The 13,413-nt window shown below is 40.5% G+C and overlaps 1 protein-coding gene across 10 annotated transcripts in view; it reads left to right on the forward strand.

Annotated features, from left to right (window-relative positions):
- The first annotated feature begins 4,575 nt into the window (after positions 1–4,575).
- The window catches only part of Pwwp3b (PWWP domain containing 3B), a 28,359-nt gene continuing 19,521 nt past the window's right edge, over positions 4,576–13,413 (forward strand). The window contains exons 1-4 of one of the 10 annotated variants that reach the window (XM_006528541.1): positions 4,629–4,816; positions 5,373–5,405; positions 5,958–6,034; positions 7,690–7,837. The gene's annotated coding sequence lies outside the window, so the exon portion shown is untranslated. Of the gene's footprint in view, positions 4,817–5,337; positions 5,406–5,475; positions 6,035–7,689; positions 7,838–11,764; positions 11,909–12,746; positions 12,908–13,413 lie in introns of those variants that run through there. The other 9 variants (NM_001164630.1, XM_006528543.1, NM_175541.3 and 6 more) reach the window with 9 other exon arrangements.

The raw sequence follows: 13,413 nt of genomic DNA on the forward strand, positions 1-13,413 counted from the left end.
TCAGCTATTAAAAACAATGAATTCATGAAATTCTTAGGCAAATGGATGGATCTGGAGGATATCATCCTGAATGGGGTAACCCAATCACAAAAGAGCACACATGATATGCACTCACTGATAAGTGGATATTAGCCTAGAAACTTACAATATCCAAGATACAATTTGCAAAACATGAAACTCAAGAAGGAAAACCAAAGTGTGGATACTTCGCTCCTTCTTAGAATGGGGAACAAAATTCCCATGAAAGGAGTCACAAAGTTTGGAGCTGAGACCGAAGGAAGGACCATCCGGAGACTGTCCCACCCGGGGATCCTTCCCATATACAACCACCAAACACAGACACTATTGTATATGCCAGCAAGATTTTGCTGAAAGGATCCTGAAATAGCTGTCTCTTGTGAGGCTATGCCAGTGCCTGACAAATACAGAAGTGGATGCTCACAGTCATCTATTGGATGACAGGGCCCCTGATGCTAGAAAAAGTACCTAAGGAGCTAAATGGGTCTGAAACCATATAGGAGGAACAACAATATGAACTAACCAGTACCCCCAGAGCTGTGTCTCTTGTGGCATATGTAGCAGAGGATGGCCTAGTCAGCCATCAATGGACATAGAGGCTCTTGGTCTTGTGAAGATCATATGCCTAGTACAGGGGAATGCCAGAGTTGGGAAGCAGGAGTGGATGGGTTGGGGAACAGGGTGGGGGGAGGGTATAAGAGTCTTTGGGGATAGCAATTGAAATGTAAATGAAGAAAATATCTAATAAAGAAAAGATGAGAGAAAAATAAATATGACTTCATTATGAGAATAATTTTATATTCTAAGATTATTTTCACTTTAATTTTATTCACCTTATCATTATTTTAAATATATTTTACATTAATTCATCATATGCATTGAAGCATACAGACATATATGAACATAGACATCGTTAAGTACATGTTTAAATATACTTTCTAATTAACTTATTTTTATGTGAATGACTGATTTGCCTGCATGTATGTCTATGCATCATGTGCATGCATGGGAGCCAGAAGAGAGTATCAGATTGGAGTCACAGATGGTTGTGAGCCACCATCAGGGTGCTGGGAACTGAACCGGAGTCCTCTGAAAGAATAAGTGCTCTTTCTTAAATACCAAGCCATCTCTCTGGCCTCTAAACACAAATATTAATCTACTATTATTCATTTAATATAGTCGAAGACAATGCATATGCAATATTGATTTTATCATTTTAACTTGAGCTTCTAAAAAGAAATGCTGTTAATAAGGATGTAAGTATGATTGTTTCTATGTGACTTGATATACTAGATGCTGTATTTATAGGTTTTTACACTCCTGGAGATTTTCTCAATACAAAAATTTTCACCTTATATTCAAGGCTTTAAATGTAATTGAAGAATTCAGAAATTAAATTTAGTCTGGTATTAAAAATAGAACCAGCAATAAATATGAATAATTTGGGCTTTATAATACTGCATTACAAGTGGAATAATTTTATATCTACATACCTTATTGTATTATTTGAAGTTTTTAAGAAACAAATCTTTGTCAAGACCTGGCATACTGTGGTTCAGTTGATCCTTACTTTAAATACTTAATTGGAAGTTTTAGCCTTTCTGAACAGTGAACTCAGTAAACAGGAAATGGAGATCATTAGTTTTGTGGTGATGGCCCCCAACCTTGCAAATACAGGAGAAGACAAATGAGAAGACTTCCTTGAACTGCAAGGACTATGCTCTCATGCATTTTCTTTGCGTCATTCTAAAGTATTTCAACACTCATACCCAAACAATTTGACCTATCAACTATATAAGTCTATAAAGTAGTAATATTTTAGTATATAAATTTAAACATGTATAATTTGAAGTTTATAAAACAAATAAAATTAAAAGAAAATAAACTCATGTATACATGATCTCTACGTGATTTTATGTAGTCTCTGGAAAAGCAAGAGCTTTAGTGGAGGCCATTTCATCTCTATAATGTACAAATGTCCTTTATCTTCTGAAATCTTTAACCTGGTTTCCGTTTACCTCTCTGCTATTTAGCCTTTGGAAATGGTGTCAAATGGCTTCAAAAATATTATCACAACTTCCGTGACTTCTGTCCTCACCACTGTATGAACCGGACACTTTTTTTCCTTACTAACATTTGTATTTGCAGTATTCTCTGTATCGATGTTTAGATTTTAAAACACATCTAATTTACAAGAAAAAAAAATTGTTTCAACAACAGCTTTAAAGTAAGACAACTCTTCAGAAAAGAACCCTTATGTTCTAAATAGCAACGCCTGTCAAGGTCTTGTGATGTTCAAAAGCAAAGTTTATCAGTTCTCTGCTCTTCCCATTATGTCCTTGATACGCATTAGAACTACTTTGACACATTCCCAGGTTCCCACGAACAGAAACTATTTCTTAAACTTCATTATGCTTCAATTTATTTGGGGGTCCAGGGAAAGGATGCCACTTTATGCCCATGGGGGTCCGAGAACACCTTGCAGAAATCAGCTGTTTGCTTTCATAACATACCCACTCACTGTAGCATAATGTATATTTGAAATTTACTATGTCAGTGGATCTTAAGTGTCTCACCATACACACAGTGTCAGTTTATGGTTGACAAGATATCTGATAAAGGTGCTTGCTTAAAAATATAAATCTGAGAATTGAAATTGATTTCTTTGTGATAGAGAGCATCTATGGAAAATCCATAGCTAACATTATACATACTATGAAGCTGAAACCACAGATGACAAATCAGACAGGAACCAACAAAGCAATCCAATGGGTAGAAAGAAGTGCTTGTTGCTGAAGCCTGAAGATCCGAGTCCAAGCTTTAAATCCCATAGTGGAAAGAGATTGTCCTCTGAATTCTACATGTGAGCCATGGGCCATGGAAAAGACAGACAGACAGACAGACAGACAGACAGAACAGCACAGCAAATACTAAATGTTAAAAAAGAATTGAAGCTATTTATTATTATTTTGTGGTGTGTGTGTGTGTGTGTGTGTGTGTGTGTGTGTGTGTGTGCGTGTGTGTGCGTGCACGTGCGCGTGCACGCGTGCCCACACAGGACTATGTATGGGGTCAGATGACAATGGACATCAGTTCTCTCCCTCTGCCTTTCCATGGCTTCTAGCACTGACCTTTTGTCTTAATGAGATGTAAAAAGAGCTTGGGAGTACTTTTATCTGATGGTTTACATTGCAAAGCATATCTCTATTTCTTGGTGACTGTTGAATTTGGCTTCTTATGGTCTTAACTAATTTTGTTTGCTCTTTTGAAAGCCTCTCACCATTGAGCTCCCATGGATCTCCCTAGTAACGTGATTGAGTCCAAAATATACACCACCATGCTTCAGGGTCACAATACTTATTATAGTTTATATTTTTTATTGAAAATACATTTTTTTCGTACAATGTATTCTGACCACAGCTTCCTCTCTCCCAAGTCCTCCCAGATCCTCCCCACCTCCCACCCACCCAACTCCAGGCCCTTTCTCTCTCAGTCCCTTTAGAGAGAAAAAAAGGCCTTCACCCTAACTGACTAGTTTACTGTTGATGCATATATTTCTTTCTAATTTCAGTATAATCGGACATGGATGGATTTTCTTTAGAAATTACATTATTAGGTGACGCAGTCAAGTCACCTGTAACCGCACTGGCAAGACAGGGGCAGGGAGAGAGTGAATTTAAGGTCAGTCTATACAGCATGGAGGATCTCAAACTCACAAAAGAAAAAAAAAATGAGAGATGGAGAGAGGGAAGGAGGAAGGAAGGGGAGGGAGGGAGAAGGGAAGGAGAAACAAGTAGAAAAGATGACCGGCAAAGCAACAACAACAACAGCTACAAAAAAAAAAAAAAAAAAAAAAAAAACAAGGAACAGGCAAAACCCCTCTGAGGGATGTTTTAACTACATCATTATTATACGGCAGCCTCTTTATCTTTTCTTTGCCTTCAGAAGTCACTCATCTAAGTGGATGCTCACAGTCATCTATAAAATGGAACACACTGCCCCCAATGGAGGAACTAGAGAAAGTACCCAAGGAGCTAAAGGGATCTGCAACCCTATAGGTGGAACAACAATATGAACTAACCAGTACCCTGGAGCTCTTGACTCTAACTGTATATGTATCAAAAGATGGCCTAGTCGGCCATCACTGGAAAGAGAGGCCCATTGGACTTGCAAACTTTATATGCCCCAGTACAGGGGAACGCCAGGGCCAAGAATTAGGAGTGGGTTGGTATGGGAGCATGGCAGAGGGAGGGTATAGGGAACTTTTGGGATACCATTTGAAATGTATATATATATATAAAGAAAATATCTAATATATAAATAAATAAAAATGCCAGAAAAAAAAGTCACTCATCTTACCATCATATGTGTTTGAATGGAAATTGAAGGTATGTTTGGGGCCCACAAAGTACAAAGCTCTTTAAAAAGAAAACTTGCCTTCTCATGAGCTGGGCATTGATTTTGTACTTTTTTTCCCCCCTGAGCATCAGGAGCCCTCCTGTCCTCCACCCCCTCCCACCCAAAAAGGGGCGGAGCATCCGGGGCGGAGGGGAAGGCGGGAACGCACGAGGTGGGCGGGGCGGAGCTGCTCTTATACTGGCTCGCGGAGGTCCGCGGGCCACTCGCTCGCGGCTCGCACCCAACTGACTGTTGCTTCGTGAGGGAGAGACTGCCTAAGGGAGAGCCTCTCTGGTGGCCGAGGGGCGGCGGCGGCGGCGGCAGCGGCGGCCGCGACAGGCGCCAGAGGCTGCGTCTTCAGGCCTGTCCGGGAGAATTGTTGCAGAATTCGGTGTGAAAGGTGAGAAAAGTCGGGGCTGCGGGGTGAAAGTAAGGAAAAGGGGTGTCGCTTTGTGCCGGTTGCCTCGGTGAGAGAAATGATAACTGAGCTTTGTATTCCAGATTGTTCTTTTAAAAGTCTAATGGGAGAGAGGTGGCGATCATGTTACACCTGAGGAAAAATAATTCTTCGCGAGGTCGCAAACACTAACTTTTGAATGGATCATTTGGTATTTTAGTCAAAAAGCCGTAGTGGCTGTGCTGTTTCGGAAAAAAAAATCTCCGCGAATTAATCTTTCTTATTTTGAAACAAAAGTTTTGATGTCGTAAATGAAAATTTACAGTCTTTGGGATGCTGGCTTACTTTCTATGTGTTGTGTTTGCCACAGATACTAATGTTTTGGTGAATTTTGATCAAAAGTATACAGTGAAGTACAATTTGCAGATTCAAGTGCCTCAGGAAGCTAGGAATGTGGTTATTTTTGTCAAAGAATAGATACTCAGTGTTCTAAAAGATAACAAAGTTTTAATTATATGTAAAAGGTGATCTCTTTCTACATCTCTGCTTACCTATCAAGAGGATGAATCCTGAATGGCATAAAATATAAAAGGTAAGAGAGGCTGGCATGGGGGTGGTAAAAGCCTGGACTCCCAGTGCTTGAAGGATGGGGGTGGGGGGTGGGGGGTGGGCTGGATGATCAGCAGTTAAAAGCCAGCTTCCGATACTTAGTCCAGGCTACACTAGGCCTTGTCTTAAAACCAAACCCTGAGAGGTCATAAAAGCAATAAATATTCATTACAATAAACAGAATAAATGGTACATCTAATAAGAAACGATGCCTCATATTAAAGAACATCTAAGACAGTGCCCGATGTATTTCCTTGCTTCACTGAGCATGCAGTACCTACATTGGCCTAAACTAACTGAAGAGAGAACTTAAAACCACAGTGGGAAAAGCTACTCGGGAACTATCTATGAGGATTGAATAAATGTAATTTCAAGAAGTGCATTAAAGTGTTCATGTGACGAAAGAATACAATGAAAAGTAGTAAACAACACAGGCAGAGCGTACTGAAGACGCAGGGTTTTGTTATAGGCGCTAAGGACTTTGGCACTCAGATATAAAAATGGAGGTGACAGGGAATAATTCGTTTTGTTACAGGTGCTTGAGCAGCTGCCCACATGCATCCCATTGTCCTAAGCTACAGCTGGATTTTCCTGTGGATCTGAGAAGGCTGGGTACCCAATTCCCTGTGCTTGCTTAAAATTCACCTACTTATGCTATATGGTCCAGACTGGTTCAAACAGGAGAGATTTATATACTCTTGAAACCGTATTTAGAAAATGTTCAAACACATTGTCGAGCGGTATGTAGGAGATAAGATGCAGGCTATCATTGAATACTGTTTAGTTGTAAAAAGAATAAAGTATGGCCAGATGGCTCAGTGGGTAAGTACGGTTGTCATGCAAGGCTGGTGACCCGTCTCTCCAGAATCTATGTAAAGATGGAAGGAGAGAACCGACTCTACAGAGTTCCTCTGACCTTTGCATGCATGCCAGGCAACATACACCAAGCTACCCCACATACACCAGCAGACTCACCCGCACCCAACAAAAAAGGTGAAATAACTCTACAGGCAATGAGAAGAGAATAGGCTTAAGGTTAACTCTAAAATTAAGTAACTTCCAGAAACTTCTGCATAATATAATCTCAAATCATTTACAAAAAGAGTATTGTATATTACTAGAATGAGTGTAGGAGAAAAATGAATATACAAATGGTATTTTTTAAAAAAAATGGTAATGTAAATAGAGTTAGAGAGAAAAATGTCAACTTATGTCTTACATAATTTCAGTTTTAAATGAGCGTATCTGAGTTGTTTTCATTAGGAGAAAGTTTAAAATCTAGAGATATGGAAGTCTTTAAAATAGTTAACAAATAATAATATGGAAATTATCGATATGGAAATACCAGCTATATTATTGAGAGATAAGCAGCCCAATTTCAAAAACATTCAAGTATATGGGTACAAATATATAGTAATATGTCAAGCAAACTGCCATATTTTGATCACTATTGTAATACAAATCCAAACCTTGATAGAAAATAATAGGCATTGGGTATTTTATAGTCCAAACCCTAGAATCAGAAATTTTTTATCCTGTTTTTTTACATAACACCAAGAGAGAGACAGAGATGGAGACAGAAAACGGGGAGAAGGAGACAGAGAGGTGGAGAGAGAAAAAGAGAGAGAGAGAGAGGGAGGGAGAGAGAGGGAGAGAGACAGAGACAGCGACAGAGAGACAGAGAGAGAGAAAGAGAATGTTTAAGCTGAGAATGCTAATTCTGGGAACTTGAGAAATCCACTGTTCAGGTACTGATTGTCTAGCACTTACAAGGTTTCCTAGATGTTTTCCAGGCAATCATTTTTATAACACGGACAAACAAATAATAAATTCTGTTTAGTCTTAGCAGACTGTGAGCATTTGCATAGGATGTGATTGAAAATATCTGTTGTATATAATTTGCAAACTCCATACAAAGAGAATGGGTGCTGTGAGGACTTCGAAAGTACCCAAAATGACAACAAAACGCAAGGCCGATTGATAGGATGCAGCTCAGAGAGCAAGCAAGGACATTTGCTTCCCTTCTTTTATGTCTCTACCTCTTAATTTCCTGAATGGAGAGTATTTTAGCATGAAACAAGTACAGGGTTGTTCTAAAAACCATTGCAACATGTATGACTAAGAGGGGAAATCAGCATATTGTGAGACTCCGAGGGATGCGATTTCGCTGCATTCCTGTACCTCATGACAGCCAGAGTTTGGGTAGGCGGTTTCTCTGCATTTTTTTTCATTTTATTGACTTTATTTTCTGTCTTCCTTTTGCCTAGTCCTGCCTGTGATACCACTTGTGACCAGAACAGCAGTGCGGCCATACAAGTACCCAGAAGGGTGAAGGCTCTGCTGGGCAAACAGCTGAAGTGTGAATCAAAACAGCTGGGCCATAGTGTCAGACTACCAAAGTGCCTGTGACAGAGGGTGAGACTTTTTTTTCCAGTTTCATCAGATGTCTTCCGTTTAAAAACATTTTGAGGTCGCAAAGGTCCATTTATTTTGGATCTGTAGTATTTTACATTTAAAACTGCCTTTGTATCAGAGATGGTTTCAGTCGAAAATTTGGGGTAGAGTTTATTTGGCTTCCCATATTGAAGCCAGGAGAAATGGAATCAAACCTTGTCCTTTTGAGAAAGCCCCTCCTGTTTTAAAGAGAAGTCATGGTAGTTAGTGACCATCCAGAGCTGGCCTGGAAACCGGAATATCGAGTCCTTGAGAAGTGCTGTAGGTTGTTATCACCGCATACCACACCGAACAGTTACTAGGGTTTCTTAGGCTCTGCTTAAAGGCCCCAAGGCTTTCTCCTTAGAAGGAAATCTGTGCTTTCCTGCATAGTGTTCATAGTGGCTTAAGGCACTCACTTCTTTTCTGGCAGCCATCAGAAATCTCTGAGTCCAGAGTTTGTGCTGTGTTGTTGAAGTTGAGTCCTCTGTCTTTTGTCCACGAGATTTTCTTCAATTATCTTGGATAAACTGGGCAACAGTAGCAGCTCAGAAATCATTAAAACTTAGCACCCCAAGTTCCCCCGCATAATCGAGAGAAGCCCAAAAGTCTCCAGTCGTCCTGGAACACAAATAATGTCCCCCACAGTGCCAAAGACCCTCCTGCTCAAGTCCCTTTCTTCTTTTACAACAGAAAAGATAAAGATGTGGTATCCGGTTTCTCTTATCTCAGTCCTTTCGAGGACTTGTCCATCCTGCCTTCTTCTGATTCTGTTTGCTTTTCTGACCTGCACCCTGTCTCCACTCTCATTGTTCACCCACCTTTCTCCTTGCCCAAAGTCAGCCTTTTATCTAGTCCCTTTTCTTTGGGGGTTATGTTTTAATCTAACCCAGTTCTCACTCATTGAAAATGTTTTCTTAAAGCTACCTTGTGAATTTTCAGGGGAATGGAAAACAGGCTAATAAGATAAGGCTTCTCGGAAAACACTACAGGGGTCTGCAATTTTTTATTATCACATCATGAAATTGTGGTTACTGTTTGATATTGAACAACCTAGGTTTAACATTAGAGGTGCACGTGACTCATTCATCTTTGTTGAACAGGCTGTCTGTAATGTGGAGATGACAACCTAAATTTGTGTGGGGGAAAAAAAAGGTAATAAAGGTTTCAAAGCTACAACTATCTGATGTCCTATTTGAAAAATATTACCATAACGCCCCCACTATAGCATTGTAAATCGTGACATTGGAGCCTACCAACAGAGACCACCACCTCACCAACAAACCCTGGATTCCCTTTTCAGAGTGGGTACAGAATCATTTTGACATCGCCTGACCCTTCAGCTTAGGATCTCTGGAAGAACGATGGATGGCTTCTTTCTGTAGAGTTCCCAGGGCCAACAGGTTTTTCTTTTTCCCTTCTTCCTATTTGTTTATTACAGGAAGAGCTTTGCTCACAGTCAGCTCTGTTTCTCTACTCTCGGTTGTTAAAATGAACAGGAGATTATTCATGTTATCTCTTCACTCTGTTAATTACCGGGATCTTTTAACATCTTAGAATGTTTGCTTTTAATCTTAGCACAGCATTATCTTAAGGGATGTAAACCTCAGATTTGTTATCCCCAGGCAGTGTGTCTAAGATATAGCTCCCCCTAGGAACTACCATGTCAGAGTTAAAGCTCAGGAAGAAGGGATGGCTAATCATTAATAAAGTAGAGTTGAGTGGGCCTTTCCCTGCATACGTTTATGGCACTCGGTGTCATTACAGGAACAGGTAGATCTGAAAGGGAACTGACCACCAAGCTTCAGCAGCAAAGAAAGACATGTTGTAATGGCTGAATGGTTAGGAGGCTGTTGTAACCTTATGCCAGTTCTGGTCAGCACAAAAGGCATCGTGCACCAGAATATGCTGAGAGGGAAAAGGATGTGGATGAGTGTAGCAAATTCTAGGGTTGCTAGCAGCTTGCCAGTGTCCTCAGCACCAGGGCTGTGATGTTGAACCTCACTCAGTTTCGAACAGTTCACTGGTTTCCACATAATCTGAGAGTAAACATCACCTTGCATCCTAGCAAACAGGCCATGGATGGTGATGGGGGAGAGGGCACACAGTGTAGGCAGACAGACCTGCTTTGGCTTTACCTTTTTTTTTTCTTGTCCCTTTCCTGGGTTTATAGCAGGACTGACTTTCTATTACCTTGTCATCTTACCAATTGTTGATTTTATAATTTCTTTGCTGCTTTTCAGTCAAACTGAGCTTTAAAAAGTGAAGTTTTGGTCTTAGTTACATTTGCATCTCTTTGATGACTAAAGTAAGTGGGTATCTTTCATGTGGTGCTGTTTTTATTTTGAGTGTTTGGGTTTTCAGGGGCTCCACTGAATAAATTGATAGAAAATGGAGTTGCACAAGGAGGCCAAAGAGTAAGCTATAGTTCAATGGCAAACTGCAGAACACTGATAATTGTAAAAGTCAAGTGGGTCTTATAACAAAGCACCAAATTTAAGTAACTACTGCCAAATAGGTTTGGGGCTTTTAGCAGTCTCCGGACAGAGATATTTAGAGCTGTTCTGCGTGGACCTGCTTACAAGGAAGCAGAGCGTTCCCTTCGAATTTCATAACCTACTCATGCCCTCCTGTCCTTTCCCATTTATTTTGATTCTGCTATTTATTTTTAATTAACATGCAAGAGCAACTTTAGGCTGCCTTGACATTTGATTTAATCTTAATTTTTATTTTTCAGTGGATTTTGCTAGGCTTTTTTTTTTTTGAGGTAGGTGCTCACTCTCTAGTGCAGATTTTCACTCTGTAGCCTAAGCTCCCTTCAACCCCCCCCCCCAGGTTCCTGCCTCAGTTTCCCAAGTGCTGGGATTATAGGTGTAAGGCACCACAGCCACCTTTAGAACACAGAGGGTTTTGCTTGAAAACAGTTATACTGAGTTTGTCAAGTTTTCCCATTTTGGCTTAGTGTTTTTTGCTACAAGTTTTCCCTCCCTAATTTCAGTATGTTTACATACACATTCTTTAAAGAATGTAATTAGTGTTTCATATTTAGAAAGGACTAAAATGTGTGAAAAGGTTTAGAAGGATGAATAAGACTTGATTATACCCACACACTGTCATATACACCACACACACTCACGCACACACATAAACAACACATTCTCACACACACACCCCACACACAAACGCATACACACACGTGCCCCACACACATAAACAACACATTCTCACAATCACAAACACATATACATACGTGCCCCACACACACTCATATACACACACACACACACACATAAACAACACATTCACACACACAAACACATACACACACATGCCCCCCACACACTCATATGCACACACTCATAAACAGTACACACATTCACACACACACACACACCACAGCAAGTGGTGGGGGAAGCATATAATCTCAGGACCAGGAAAATTAATCTTTCAAAGACTTAATTTTCCCCCAAATAAGGTATTATTAATTCACCTCAATCACGAAGAAGGGCATGGCAAATATTTTAAATACATTTTGAGCCGCTGGATCTTAATTTAGTTTGCAGAAATAAAATGGCAGAATAAACAAAACAAAACATTTATGTGTTGCAAAAAGCTATTCTTATGTAGGTCTTCAGTTTATGTTAAAGGCATTTCTGCAGTGTTTTCGGGGAGGGGATCGCCCACCCTGGCGCTCTGACTGCAAAGTAAAGGACACATGTTGCCTTTTCTGCTTTCCAGTTTGAAAAAAAAAAAAAAAAGCACGTTGCTTTTTTCAGACTGAAACAAGTCTGAGTTGGAGCTGGTGGCTTTCGCCCCTCCCCGAGGGGCTCTTCCCCTGCAGCCCCCAGCATGCGAAGGGGAGGAGCTTATGCCTGCTTGTGGGAAGCGCGCAGCAGCGCTCGTCCTGGGGGAGGGGCTGCACTTCTCCAGGCGGCAGCAGCAGACTAGGAGCTAGGAGGTAATGGCTGTCTTAAAGCCCGTTATTTTCTGGCAATTTCGTCGCGCTTCGGTGGGAAGGTGGAAAAAGAAAATAGAGATTATTGCCGGGGAGAGGTGGGAATGCAATAATGTTTTGATAGATCTGTCCTAACTCGGGTGGAATTAATCTTGTGGAATTTGGGGTTTTCGGATAATTTGAAAGTCCATAGTGTGGGGAGAGGTGATCAGATTGCAGCTTCTAAAATAAGACTTCAGTGAGGCATGCCGTTCATGTTCATTTTCTTACGTGGCATTCCATGTTTTTGTCTCCGGTACAGTTTTTTTTTTTTTAATCGGATTTTGTTTTAAACATTTGCATTCTGCCAAAAAACTGGCAGAAAACGCAAACATAAAATGAATGACATAGAAAGATACATGGGCTTGGAAGGAGATTTAGATACGCTGTTGAGTGATATCACTTGTAAAAAAAAAAATGCGTGTTTTCCTGACTGGGGGCGGGGGCGGGAAACTAGACTCCTTGTGTCTCCCACTGTTTGGGTGTAGTTGGTGGTGGCAGAAGTGAGACATAACCTTTCCTTTATATTTTAACTGCTTTCAGCATTTTCAGAATTGCTTTATTCCCTGATAATTTTTATAATTAGAAAAGCAAAATGATGCTGAGATAGCAGACTATTTTATTTCAAACACACTCGTGCGCGCGCACACACACATACACACACACACACACACACACAAGTCCACACAGAGATACGTGCTCTCATAACCCTTTCTTTTTGCTGAGAGAGGAATTTTTTTTCTGGACCCAGTCAAGCAAGGAGCCAAGTTGGGTAGACTACAGCCCTGCGTGTATCCTGCTTGTGAGGGCGCCTCTCAGGCCACAGGTAGAGAGAGCAGTGAACCGTAAGAACCATTCTTTTCTTTCTTTCTTTTCTTTTTTTCTGTGTTATCTCAGTTTAAAAGCGAGCTCGGGGACTTGGTTTAACTCTCTAAGCAGTTTTAAAAGTGTTCTGCAGCACGATACTTCAATCCTATGGAATGTCCCAATACTGCCAAATAAAGGTCTGAAGCTGTGCTTTGACAAGCTGTCTCCAAAGTACAAGTCGGTGGAAGAAAGTAAGTTTAGAATGCCTTCAGTGTTGTAAGTTATTTAAAGAGAAAAACTATGATTAACAAAGTGTGTGTCAGCAAATCAGGGAAAAAAAAGGCGGGGTGGTGATCTTCTAATGGAATTTGTATGTGATGGGGTAGAAGCAGTCTTAACCATCTCTGTTTTAAAGTAGCCCCTGTTTGTTTGTTTTGTTCTGTTTTGTTTTGAAACAGGCTCTCTATAGACCAGGCTTCCCTGGAGCTATGGAGTTCTAGGCTGCCTTTTTAACAGTCCTCATGCCTCAGCCCATTGAATGATGAGAATGTAGGCATGAACAAACGTGCTGGACTTAAAATCATCTTTAATTTGCATTTAGTCACTTTGCAATAATATTGAAAAAAACTTGGAATAACATGCTTCAAAGTTGGGGCAGGGGATAGAATTTAAAACAGTGCATTATAATGAACCAAACTGGCTGCCAGGTATGGTGTCTTGTATCTGTAATCCCAGCATTCAAGAGCCTACGGCAGGA

Source organism: Mus musculus, chromosome X (assembly GCF_000001635.26).
Source record: "Mus musculus strain C57BL/6J chromosome X, GRCm38.p6 C57BL/6J".
Classification (NCBI taxonomy): Eukaryota; Metazoa; Chordata; class Mammalia; order Rodentia; family Muridae; genus Mus; species Mus musculus.